Source organism: Coenobita brevimanus, chromosome 56, assembly GCF_032717465.1.
Source record: "Coenobita brevimanus isolate Jiangsu-jjx chromosome 56, ASM3271746v2, whole genome shotgun sequence".
NCBI classification, from domain to species: Eukaryota; Metazoa; Arthropoda; class Malacostraca; order Decapoda; family Coenobitidae; genus Coenobita; species Coenobita brevimanus.
The window spans coordinates 12,220,720-12,234,196 of NC_137009.1; the positions used below are offsets into that span (position 1 = coordinate 12,220,720).

The 13,477-nt window shown below is 42.0% G+C and overlaps 1 non-coding gene across 1 annotated transcript; it reads right to left on the minus strand.

Moving 5' to 3' along the window:
• Positions 1–9,921: 9,921 nt before the first annotated feature.
• Positions 9,922–10,040, minus strand: LOC145401844 (5S ribosomal RNA). Its single transcript, XR_013897684.1, has one exon. It is a non-coding gene; the product is annotated as a 5S ribosomal RNA (ribosomal RNA).
• Positions 10,041–13,477: the final 3,437 nt, after the last annotated feature.

Below are 13,477 nucleotides of genomic sequence, written 5' to 3' on the forward strand. Positions count from 1 at the left end.
TCGAAAAATAACGACCACAGAGAATTATTTGTTGAGCGCCACGTGTTCTACGTCCACCGTGAGTGGTGAAAGCGCCAGCTATCGGTACACCATGACTTCACCAGGATGCATACACTTAGGCCAGCGGCGCGCGGTCAATGTGTATAGGTCTAAGAAACGGTCCGGTATCCCTCCTGCCTCCCCCTAAAAAGCATTCACGTCAAGCAACCTTTCCCTTTCTCGCCTCTCAGCCAACACAGACTCCATCACAGAATCGATAATAACTAATATCGATGAATACAAAAGCAGAATACCGGTTTACAGTGTTAGACAATAAGGATGCATAAGAAACAAGAAGGATTACATAGAGAGTATAACACTCGTGCCCACCAGTTAGCCTAAGGACCGAACATTTGACTTTACCTGTGACCATTATCTTCTATTGATTGCTCTTAAAGTCGAATGATTTCATTCTTACTTGACTCATAACTATGTCATGAAATCCTGTCCAAATCTTTTTAAAAATGAGTTGACCTTGCCATCTGGCCTTGACCATTTGACAAAATATTCACATAATGGATTTTTTTTTTCTTTTTTTGCATTTCCCTGAAACCCTCCTCAAAGTTTGTTTTTAAGTTAACCTTGCCATGCACCCTTCACCTTTGACTTATTTTTCTCAAAAAACAATAAAGTAAACCCTCGTCTGATGCTTAACCCATTCAAGAGGTTCGGTCGAGATGAGATCAACACTGTTTTAGTTACTTTGTTCACACAAGTACACACGGGTCAAACTTTGATCTTGCCCTTTGACCTTAGCCTTTACTGATTGATATACGGTAGAAATTGAATTTTTTTACACCTCCCGTACCCTCAGTCTTGCCCCCAGATCTAGTATAAATTGGATAAAAACGAGCTACGATTGGTAAAATTTTGACTTTTCCCAGTCACCTTGACCTTTGACCCATTCTCTAACCCTCAACACTTCCACCATGTAATGTTCAATCAGATAAAAACACTTGAAGTTATTTTGTTCACACACACACACACACACACACACACACACACACACACACACACACACACACACACACACACACACAAACACACACACACACACACACATCAGTCTAAATATAACACCCACAGTTGCTTTGGAAACAAGGTAGCCCTGAAGAGCACAGGGTAGCTGCACGTTGTATCCAGTAGGGAGGGGTTACTAAGCGTACCGCCCTTCGATTATCAGCTTATAGTTGCAAAACTCATAGGTCCCTCCCTTAGGGTTCCCATCTTATTTAAGATTTGAATATTACCCTGACCATCACCTCTGAAAACTACCTACCTTTTCACTCCCCAACGTCGTTGTCATAAAACGATCGAAATCCAGCAACAGGCTTCTCTCTGTGTTATATGCAGTATGTAAGTTCCATACTTACAGTGCTGTAGAATTTATGTCCTATGATTGTGCATTTTGTCTCGAGTTTGTATGTCTTAATTTAAGCAGAGAAGAATCAGATAGTAGATGGACGAGAACGCTAAAAGTGAATCGTATTTCTTCTACATTCACTTACTTTAGGCAAATACCATACTGATCCGGTTGGAAAGAACTCCTCCGTGGCCACATATAGATCAGTCTTTCTCCTGGGGTTGCTGTTGTGCATCAACATCTCAAGCACGAGGAAGCTGCGGTAGTTTATATAAGAGTAAGTGCCCTCCACCACCATCCGCATGCTATTTTCATCGTTGCAGAATTGCATGTTCCTCCACATCCTTTGGTACAGTGGGATGTGGGATGTGGAAAAGAGCTGGAATCGCGATCCCTGCTTGTAAGAAGCGTAGATGAAGTTAGAACTGTCTTTATTTATATTCACTGGAAGGTGTCAGTACAATGTTGAATGCAGTGATATGATAGAGACAAGAATAAATGATAACAGGATGTTACAGGAGAGGTGCTGTTGTTGTTGTTATTATAGCCCCAGGTTCATCTGAATATGAACCCAATGGACTTGTAAGTTAAAGCTGCACAGCCCGCCTTCCCACTTTTGAATGATATGTAAGAACGGAGGGATGTCTGATTGGACAACTTCATTCTGCAATTTCAGTGCCACAACGTGATGGTGTCTCTTTCCTGCACCGGGGAAGGAGGAATTGGAGGTAACATGAATCTACAAAATGTAGTTAAAAAAAAGAATATGATGTTAATCAAATATTTGGCGTTCTCGTCGTTGTACCATGGCGCGTCCCTGTCCACCCTTTGATACATTGGGATGTGGGATGTGGAGAGTTGGTGTTCTGAGCCATAATGGGAAGAAGGATAGAATGTGTTGACAAGTTTTCATCAACTTCCATAACAAGGATGGCACCTCTTGTATGAAATCTGAATATGCAGCTAACACTGTTTTAAACTTCGCTTCAGCTAATTTTGATTACTCACTGTGCACACTAAATTATCTATATATTACGAGATATATCTGTGTAGTCTATCGCTTCCCCAATACTTCTTCAGAACCCAGTGTATATGAATCCATATCCACAAACTTCAGTAACCTTAACCTTGCTTTTAGCACCGAAATTACCATTTTGGATGATTTTAGCGTATATAATGGTGAATGGTTATTGCATGCTGCCAGGACTGACGATGCTGTTCTAGAGTGCGAGCTGTTTTGCAGAATCGTTTAATCACACGCAGTTGGTAAAGGAACCAACCAGAACACCAGATAATCCTAACCATAATACCCATCTCTTGGATCTATTCCTGACAAATAATCCAGATCAATACAGGATAGAAGTACTGTCACCACTTGGATACTCTGACCACAATCTCATCAAAGTCTCACTAGTTAGCCCCCCCAAACCTCCCCATTCTGAACCTGTCAGGGTGAGCCTATGGCACTTGGATATGGTTAAATGGGATGGATTTAGAAAATATCTTGCTAACATTTGACGGCAGTCTTTCTTCTCTAGTGATGTCAATTCTACCCAGTTCCACATCAATGACTTAATACTACCTGGTATGGATTTATTCATACCAAGTGAACAGTTCACTAAAAGATCGAACTCTCCAAAATGGTTTTATAGGAACTGTGTCAGGGTCATTAGCGTATATCTCATCCTTACAAAAAAAAAAAATCTATATCACATCCATCCATCCATCATCCAATCCTACGTTGCCCCATGAGAAGCATAGGAGCCCGGGGCTAGGCAAGTTGGTGCCGACATTTAACCCCTTGGCTGCTGCAAGCACCTGAGAAGGACCGGTCGACAGACTGCTACAAACCTCTCCGAAGGGTCTTAACGAATGTTAACGGAAAATAGCCGCACCAGGGCATGACTTAGCTCAGAGCTCTCAACAGCGTAGGGGTTAAGATGAGAGTGACCAGCCTCACTTATACCTGAGTGGCATTACATGAGCAATAAACCCCAACCACCCCTTGAATATAAACCTTCACCAGCTCAATCTGATTGGAGTGCGATAATTACTCACTAAACCACCAGGTGCCAAATTCTGGTTATGTGATTACCACCAAGTGTAGTAAATGGTTTCCTGGTGTACAGGAAACCATTTGGCTTGTCACTTAATGTAGAATCACCCATAGGCAGAAGGATGAGAAAAGAATGAAGGAAAGTAAGACAGAAGAGGATGGAAGGAAAGAAGGATGGAGGAGAGGAAAGAGCAGACACCCGAGAGCAGCAATACATCGAGTTAGTGGATGGTGAGTGTCCCCACCTACCACAGTCTGAATCACACTGTCAATTAAATATTGCTAGAAACCATGTAAAAGCTGTAATTAATCTCGATAAATCAAACTTTCATCAAAATCAAGCATCAAAAACTACTTCACAACCCTAATTATAATAGAATATTTTGGTCAGCTATCAGTTCTTTCGATAATAACTTTAACAAGTCATCATCCATTCCTCCACTAAAATCTTCAGATGTCAACTTTACAAATGACCTGTGTGGGAAAGCAAACATCTTTGCCAGTACATTTGCCAGAAACTCCATCATAGAGGAAGTCAACCAGAATGTCCCAGTACTAGAACTTGAATCTCCCGAAATTATTCCACTTAAAATACAGACAAGATGCGTAAAATCCATTCTAGACAATTTATCAACAAACAAAACTCCAGGTCCATATGGAATTCCTTCAACTGTTTTGAAAAGGAATTCCCCAGAACTTGCCTCTGTTCTAGCTTAATTATTCAGACTATGCATACGTAGTGTACTTCTTGATTCCCTAATTCATGGATAGAAGCCAGTATCCAACTAATTCCAAAGAAGGGAGTTACCCTGACCCCTCTGATTACAGACCAATAGCTGCGTTATCTTCTTTTGGTAAAGTATTTGAAATTTTCACTGATAAGCACACAATTAAACATCTTGAATCCAGCAACTTATTTAGTGATAGACAATATGGTTTTCATCTCAAAAGAACCACCATTGACATACTCAATCTCCTGAATCACACCATCAATCAGTCAATTGACCAACATGGAGAAACTCATGCAGTAGCCTTCGATAATTCTAAAGGTTTCAGCAGAATGTGGCACCGTTCCCAGCTGTTCAAACTCCCTTGTTATGGACTGACGTCTTTTTTTCCTCTGCTTTTCTCATATCTCAGCGACAGAACAATAAGAGTAAAAGTAGATGATGTATATTACAATTTCCACTCAATTATTGCCGGCATGCTACAGGGATCAGTTCTGGCGCCAACTCTGTTCCTAGTTCATATTATTGATCTCATATCTGTCATCCACAATCCCATCCATTCATATGCAGATGGCTCAATATTTCACAACTCATTCACAATCAAACACTCATTTACAAAGTCTAATATCTCTAACTCTCCACTCAGTACAGCCATCTCCATAAATCAAGACTTATCTATGTTCAATGCATGGGGACAAAACAACCTTGTGTCATTTAAGGCTTGTAAAACCAAATACAGTGTATACAGTTTACTAATAGACAGATATTGCCAGATTTGTATATTACCTTCAATGCTACTAGTATTCCCATCTCCAAAAGTATTGAAATTCTCGGTGTCTCACTTAACAATGCCTCAGCTGGGCCTCTCATGTCAGATCTCTTCCTAACACCGCCGCAAAAAAAAAAAAAAAATGGATTATTGTACAGAGTCCGCAACTTCTTCACTGACGAGCAGTTAGCTTTAATTTATAAGAGTCATGTGCGCTCTCAACTTGAATATTGCTCACCCTTGTGGAATGGATGTGGATGTGGAGTGGTTGCACTAAAACAACTAGACAAAATTCAGAAAAAAAGCTGTTGGAATTATTAACCCGCCCCGTCCCGGCCACTTTTCGACCACTGGTACCCCCAATCCCGGGCATTTTTCGACCCTTTTTTTTTTTGCTTAAACTTTCGCTTTTGGTCAGAAACAATGGCCGGTGGCAAAGAAAGTGGTCCCTGGGGTCCCTAATTAGCTTAACCAGGTATGCCTTGGTCCCACCTGGCCCCGTGTTCTCCCTAGGCGGTGTGAGCCTCAAACGTTTTCTATGGTATTATAAGTTTGGGAAACCAATGAAAGTAAGTAGAAATGAATTTATTACAAACATAAAAACATGTGATAAAAGAGTATATTGGATTTTATACAAAAATAGAGCAGAAATAAGCATTGTACCATCGTGAGAAACGAGCAAAATCGGCCAACTTGGTTCCCATGAATCGCTAACATTCTAAAATCATGATACATATAATTTTTTTTACTTACATAATACTTCTACAATAACATTATACCATTTTACATTATATTGAACTGTTTTTACGTATTCACAGGCCTTTTGATAACATTTAGCGTAATGCTAGCGCTTATTTACGTAGTGAGTGAACTGGCTGTGACTGATGTTTCAACTCGTATTGTGCTTTTTCTACTAACATAATACCTTTCTAATATTATTATACACTTTTCAACTTTAGAGAACTGTTTTGAGATTATTTCAGGCCTTACGTAAATATATAGTGTAATAATAGCGCATAGTAACACACACGGTGAAGTCGCTATGACAACTAATTCAACTTACAACCTATTTTTTTACTTATATAATAATTCTACACTAACATTGCACATGTAAACACTTGATATAATTGATATTACATCATTTCTGAACGTACGATGGAACTTAGCGTCATATTTGCGCGTACTTACACAGGGAGTGTTATCGCGATATCATTTGTTTCATCTTACACAAGTAATCAACTTATAAAATACCTTACTACTAACATTACAACATCATCCACTGTATATAATTTCTATCACATACTTACTGACCAGAATGTGGGTGTACTCGTGACATCAATTATGACAACTTACAGTAATGTTCAACTTATACGTTTTATTCATGCTAACATTACACCCGTTTCCACTTTATTTCCTTGCTATCACATATTTACTGACCAGATTTACACAGTGGGTGTAGTTTTGATATCAATTCTTTCCACTTACACTAATTCTCATCTTATACATTACTTTTCTGAAAAAATAACACCCGTTTCAACTTTATATTTGACTTAGCACCTACTGACTGGCCTTACCATTATCATGAGCGTCATTTCGCCTTCCCACACAGTTTCAGAAGTGTAGGAAATTATGATATTCCTTGAAACAAGGCTCAAGGCACAACGCAACATTGCACTCAACACACTCGTATCTTGTGTCTTTTCTCTGCGTGGATGGTCTGACTGTCGAGTGCTTACATACATGGCAGCGACGCTGGGGTTTACGACGGTTTGGTTCGGAAGGGATTGCGCTGGGGTAGTGGCGGCCTGCAAGACGTAGGGGAGTCTGAGCAGCACGGGGGGCGCGGGAGCGGTGTGGGGGTCTTTCCTGGGCATGCTTGGAGATTATTTCACGTGCCAGCTCCCTCACAAACCTCTCAAAGGTCTCGGATACTCCGGTGGTCATTGCGTGCAGGTAGTGGGCGTTCAGGACCGTGATGTCGAGCAAGTGGAAAAAGAGTTTCTTGTACCACTTCATCGTTGTCCTGGCACAGTCAACACTTGAAATCATCGAGTCTGACTGATCAACTTGCCTCATGTTTAGATTATAGGCAAGTACAGACTCTGGTTTCCATACGTTGCGCCTCCTCTCGCTACGGTGATCCACGGAGTCTGTGCGGTGCATCAGGGGGCTGTGAACAGTTGATAGGAGGCAAACTTCCCTGTTGTGGTTCCACAGGGTTGCAAGGATGTTATTGGCCTGGAAGAAAACCACCTCATTCTTGTCAAGTTTCCTCCCTATCTTGACCATATGGCGACGGTTTCTCTTGACTGTACCACAGACTCCGGTGTCGTGTTGGTGGAGGAACCTAGCGAGAAGAGGGCTAGTGTACCAGTTGTCCAGGTACAAAACATGGCCACGATGAAGGTACTCTTCTATCATTGTCTTCACCACGGCCCCAGAGAGTCCTATACTCCGATCTTCTATTATATCTGTCTGTGCGCCCGTGTACAAGACTATGTCTTGCACATAACCAGTCTTACAGTCACACATAACAAAGATCTTGAACCCGAAACGGTGTCTCTTGCTGGGTATGTACTGCCTAAAGGAAATATTGCCTCTCCACAACACAAGACTCTCGTCTATGACGAGGTCTCTGTAGGGATAAAATGAGGAGCGGAACATTTCCCGTAAATGATCAAATACCAGCCTAATTCTCCTCATTTTATCGGTGTTATTTGCATTGGCTGGATCATCTGCATCAAAAAAGTGGAGGCGGCCGATAATAAACTGAAATCTATCACGACCCATCACCTTTCCAAAGAAAGATGTTAGGATGATTGGGTCCGTTGTCCAGTAGGCAGGAATTTGATTTTTCCTCACCACACCCATCAAGATTACCAGGGCAAAAAATAGGAACATCTCTGATATAGTCACGGGATAGTCATACTGTTCTGCATGCTTGCTTGTGGTTCCTAGGCGTTCACTTTCAAGGGGCTGGGATTGTGAAAATATATTTGTGTTCTACTATGCGCCCAACAAACGCCTCACCAAAAAACAAGTTGAAAAAATCTAAACTTGACGACCCAGCATTTACACCTGGAGCCGTGCAACCTGACCGCCACTCCTCAGTGAACTGGTGAATGATGGGAGTAAAATTACTCCCATCCTCCCAGTTCCACGTGACACCACCGTCTCCAGCCACGTCACCATCGTCCCCTTCGTCAGGGTGGGGAGGTGAGGGTGGTGGGGGAGGTTGGGGAGGTGGAGAGCGGCGCCTCTCATCACTCGCACTTCTCTTCCCTCTCCCTTTTCCTTTGCCCTTTCCCTTCCCTTTCTTTCCTTTCCCCACATCCTGGGGCTGTGGGGAGGAAGTTTGTGAATATTCAGGGGCGAAAGAAGTGCTGGGGAGTGACTCAACCTCCTCTCCCCTAGGCCTACGAGCACCACGTGCTCGTGCTGCCTCCCTCACACCACTGGCCCCTTCACCCCGCACTACCCCCACACCACTCTCACTTTCACCCTGCGCTGCCGCCACAACACTTTCCCTTTCTCCCAGCAATCCCACCACACCACTTGCTACTTCCCCAGACAAAGTACTTGAACCATACCTTAGGTGTCGTCTCGCCCCACCTTCTGATCCACGTGGTGATATTTTCTCCTTTCCCAACCACTCGGCGATATCACGTCCTAGGCCTCCGTCATCCTCATCGTCCTCATCCTCGTCCTGATCAGAATCGTGATGGAGAGATAGCTGTGCACGTGGTTGGGGAGCAGGCTGGCCTTCCTTTGCCTTACAGTATGTCACATACCGCGTTTTTCGGGGCGAAGGGACCTCCTCATCACTGCTACTTATTTCTTCCTCTGGCTGGACGTAATCGCGATCCACCACATCATCATCGAGTGGAGAATCACTGTCTCCAGTGAAGGTTTCCAGGACGGATGCAATTTCCTCATCTGAGAGACCTTTCCGCGCCATGTTTGACCTGGGTCACTGCTGGCAGGTGAGTGACTGAGATAAGGGCGAGCGCGGGTCATGTGGGGTCTAGGACGCTGCCCGCCTGGCGGCAGGTAGGGGAGGCTTGGGTACACGGGCGAAACGAAAATCTCCCGCGAATTTTGAAAATTGTGGAAATTATGAACCTTGCAATTGCAGGACGTTGAAGTACGTACTCGGGACTGGCTGTGGCAAAACGTGAGGACGTGGAAGTACGTCCTCGGGATGGTGCGGGTTAATAACCTTGCTATTATAAGTATACTACCTCCCCTACAAGTAAGAAGGAACGTTGCCTCCTTTGCATTATTTTACAGATATTTTCACGGCAAATGCTCAGACGAAGTTGCATCCATTGTGCCACCTCCCCAAGCCTTCCCTCGTGCTACATGGGCATCCGGTAGCGCTCATGACTGGAATGTCACACAGCCATATTGCACAACTTCTGCCTATCAGAATTCTTTCATTCCCTGAACTGCATCTCTCCAGAACTCACTTCTCAGGAGTTGTTTCCCCGCAAACTTCAACCTACAGCTGTTTAAGTTGGACTGTTAGATATTTTATGAATGGAGGAGACCAGTAATCTGGTGTACGGATAATTCTTTTTTTTTCATTTGTTTTTTCCTTCCTCTCTACTGTTATTTCAAAAAAAAAAAAAATCATAGAGAACGTGCCCCTATAAAGCTGATTTTACTCGCTAGATCCCTCTGGGCAGTTGGGATTTGTGTTGCCTTCAGAGTACTAAGAATGCAAACGAAATTCTTTTCCTGTCCTTTACTTTTTGAATACTCTGTTCAGTGACTCTCCCTCCCTCCCTCCCTCTCATATATATATATTTATATATATATATATATATATATATATATATATATTTTTTCATTTCATTCATTGCCAGACGCCATGTATCCCAACCGGAGTGGCCAAGGGCTTAGAGTTAATTGTTTTACAGGGAGGTGCACTAATCCTCCACCAACCCCACTTGACACGTAGGGATGCCAACAGCATCTGGTGTTCCCAGGCGGTCACCCATCCAAGTACTAACCAGACCCAACGTTGCTTAACTTCGCTGATCGAATGGGAAGCGGTGTACTCAACGTGGTATGGCCGTTATAATATATATATATATATATATATATATATAATATATATACAGTATACACACACACACACACACACACACACACACACACACACACACACACACACACAAATTGCACTGAGATCCCTGCCTTCAATGGGACTGAACATGAGTGATTTCTTAACCCTGTGTTTTGGTTGGTAATCCTGAGTATTGAAAAACTGAAGTTTGTGCCAAATTACATTAAATAAATAATAGACAGAGTAGATTATGTTACAGTAATCTCTTGATTATCTGGACGGCCATTACCTGGACAGTCCATTATCTGGACGCTGCAATCTGGCTGTTCGAAACTATCATTCGTTCGTTTTTTCGTAATATCTGGACAAAATGCATGCGTCCAGGTGAAAATTATGGCCGTACGAAAATTTTCGCGCCCGCCCGGGCGGGAATAGCCCGGTGACACCTCCCTGTCTTGCTGGGTAGTTCACCCAGCATCTGCTGGAGAATCCCCTCGGTCAGTCCCAGTTCCCGCCTGGCGACAGTGTAGTAAACAGCTCCTCTCTGACAGTTGTCATGGCAGTGCACGTGGTGGTTTCTGTGGTTGTTCCCGACCTGCTTCAGGCCTTGCTATACCTTGCATGCCTCTTCCTGGGGTGTGTGATGATGTCCCCTCCACCAAGGAAAAGGCAGAGGGTAGTACTGACTCTTTAGAGGCAGGAGATCCTGTGTAAGATTGATGCTGGATGGTCAATTCGTGAGTGTTGTCGCCGATTTTACTCTAGCTAACTGTACCGTACCATGACTTTATTTTGTTTTATTATGATTTTATTTCATTTTACCACTATGCTTAATGTGTCCACTACATTTTTCTTGTGTAGCCGGCTTTTTCATGTTTTCAGGTCACTGCAGGGTATGGCCGTGCAGTTGTGATTGCTTGTTTGTGGTTGATGAGTCTGCTTGACCATCGTAATTGCTTGGCTGTGGTTTATACTCGTAGGTCTGCTTGACCAGACAGAGTAATGTTAAACATAAGGAAAAAGTGTTGTACGATGTACTGTAGTGGCCTTTTGTACTGGCTTTCAAAGTTAGGTTATGTACGAATGGGGGCCTGGGGAGAAGTCCATTGTCAGGACAGAACCACTACGCCGACGTGCCTTTGGCTCTATTACGTCTGATAATCTAGGGATTAATGTTAATTTAACACAAGAAGATAACATAGTGAAATGTTTAAAAGTTTTTCATCCTACATCTCAAATGTATACGAGTCTTGGTCCGTTTGGCGAATACCTACAGTACCTTAGTTTCAGCCATACCATACTTCAGCTTGGACCTAAGGAGCTGCTGGAGTGTGTCTAGCGGTGGGGGAATGAAGGGCACTGCTAAATTGCTGGTGAGGGACGTCTTGTAGTGGGTCGTCACCAAGAAGGCGTACAGGAACCAGAACCCGAGGAACACCTGGGGAAAGATGGCAGCTGCTACACTCCTTTCGAAGTGATGTTATTCTTCATTACCTCTCATTTTTTTTGAATTTATCTTTTGCATCTTTTACATGACAAAATTAATGTATAAACACGAAATTAGATTAGGGCTGTTCTGAGTCGACATCGTGACATAATTATTTTAATGAATAACAAATTATAGTGGTGGTGTTATCTAAATCTGCGAGACTCGGCACTGAGCAGTTTGTAATAAACTTGTTACCATAGATACAACTACAGTATAACAGATTATGTGATCAGATATCAGCGTAATATTTCCAAACTGCCAAAAACGTTTGTTTGAATGACATGTTAGCAAAGTAAAGTGTTTATTCTACTGTTTAATTAGAAGACTGATTACATTAATAAGTACCTTAGCACCCGGGGTATGGCCCGGGTGCTAAGGTACTTATTAATGTATGCGTTATAAATGTATGCTTTTGATTGATTGATTGTGTGTGTGTGTGTGTGTGTGTGTGTGTGTGTGTGTGTGTGTGTGTGTGTGTGTGTGTGTGTGTTCTTACCTCTTACCTAATTCTTACCTAATTGTATCTTTACAGGAATGAGTCAAGCTTATATTGTCCCGTGTCTTAAACCATATTTATCGTACATATCCTTAAATTTGTGAATTGTTTTGGCACACACTATTTCATTCGGTAGTGCATTCCATTGATCAATTGCTCTGTTTGGGAAACTGAATTTCCTTAGGTCTTTATCACCTCTCTTCTTATGCAGTTTTTTGCAGTGTCCTCTTGCTGATGCTTCCCATTATGTTAAGTAATCATTTATGTCTATTTTCTCCTTCCCTGATATGCATTTATATAGCATTATCATGTCACCTCTTTTCCTTCTCTCCTGTAGTGTTGGTAGATTCAGTTTATTTAGTCTTTCTTTGTAGCTTAGGTACCTTAAGCTTGGTATCCATCTTGTAGCGGCCCTTTGAACTTTTTCAATCTTGTCTATGTGTTTTTTGAGATGAGGAGTCCAGACTGCTGATGCATACTCCAGGGTTGGTCTAATGAATGATGTTATTATCCTTCTTAGCATGTCTTCATTTATGTATGTGAATGCTATTCTCATATTTGCAAGCAGTGTATACATGTTCCGTACCTTCTCGCTGATGTGGTCAGCCGGAGATAGTCTGTTATTGATAATCACACCTAGGTCCTTCTCTCTTTCTGATGTGTATAGGGTTTTATTTCCTAACGAATAATCCCAATCAGGTCTTTTTCCACTTTTACCAAACTTGATTACATGACACTTGTCCACATTGAATTCCATTTGCCATGTATTACTCCATTCATGAAGTTTATTTAATTCTTCTCGTAGCTCATTACAACAGTCTGTGTTAGTAATTCTCCTTTGTATTTTTGCATCATCTGCAAACATATTCAGATAGCTTTCATCTCCAGTGTTACCGTTTATATCATTTATATACACTAAAAACATGATTGGTGCCAGCACTGAGCCCTGTGGTACTCCACTAGTCACTTCTTTCCATGATGAGTAGTTTCCCCTTAGTACTGTTCTCATTTCTCTTTTTATGAGAAAATCTTGCATCCAGCAAAACAGTTTGCCTCGAATTCCTCCTTGATGGTACAGTTTCCATAAAAGTCTTTGGTGTGGTACTGTGTCAAATGCTTTCTTGAAATCTAAATAGATATTGTCCACCCATCCTTCTCTTTCCTGTATTGTGTTTGTTACTCTGTCATAGTAGCTCAACAGATTAGTAACACATGATTTTCCTTTTCTGAAACCAAACTGTCTTTCTGTTATCATACTGTGTTCTTCTAGATGATTTACCCAAGCTTTCCTTATAAGCTTTTCTAATACCTTGCTTACAACACTGGTCAGTGATACTGGTCGGTAGTTGAGTGGATTTTGTCTATTTCCTTTCTTGAATAAGGGGACAATATTTGCTTTCTTCCAAATATCAGGTAGTTTACCTTGACTCAAGGATTTATTTGAAAATTAAAAATAATGGTTTACT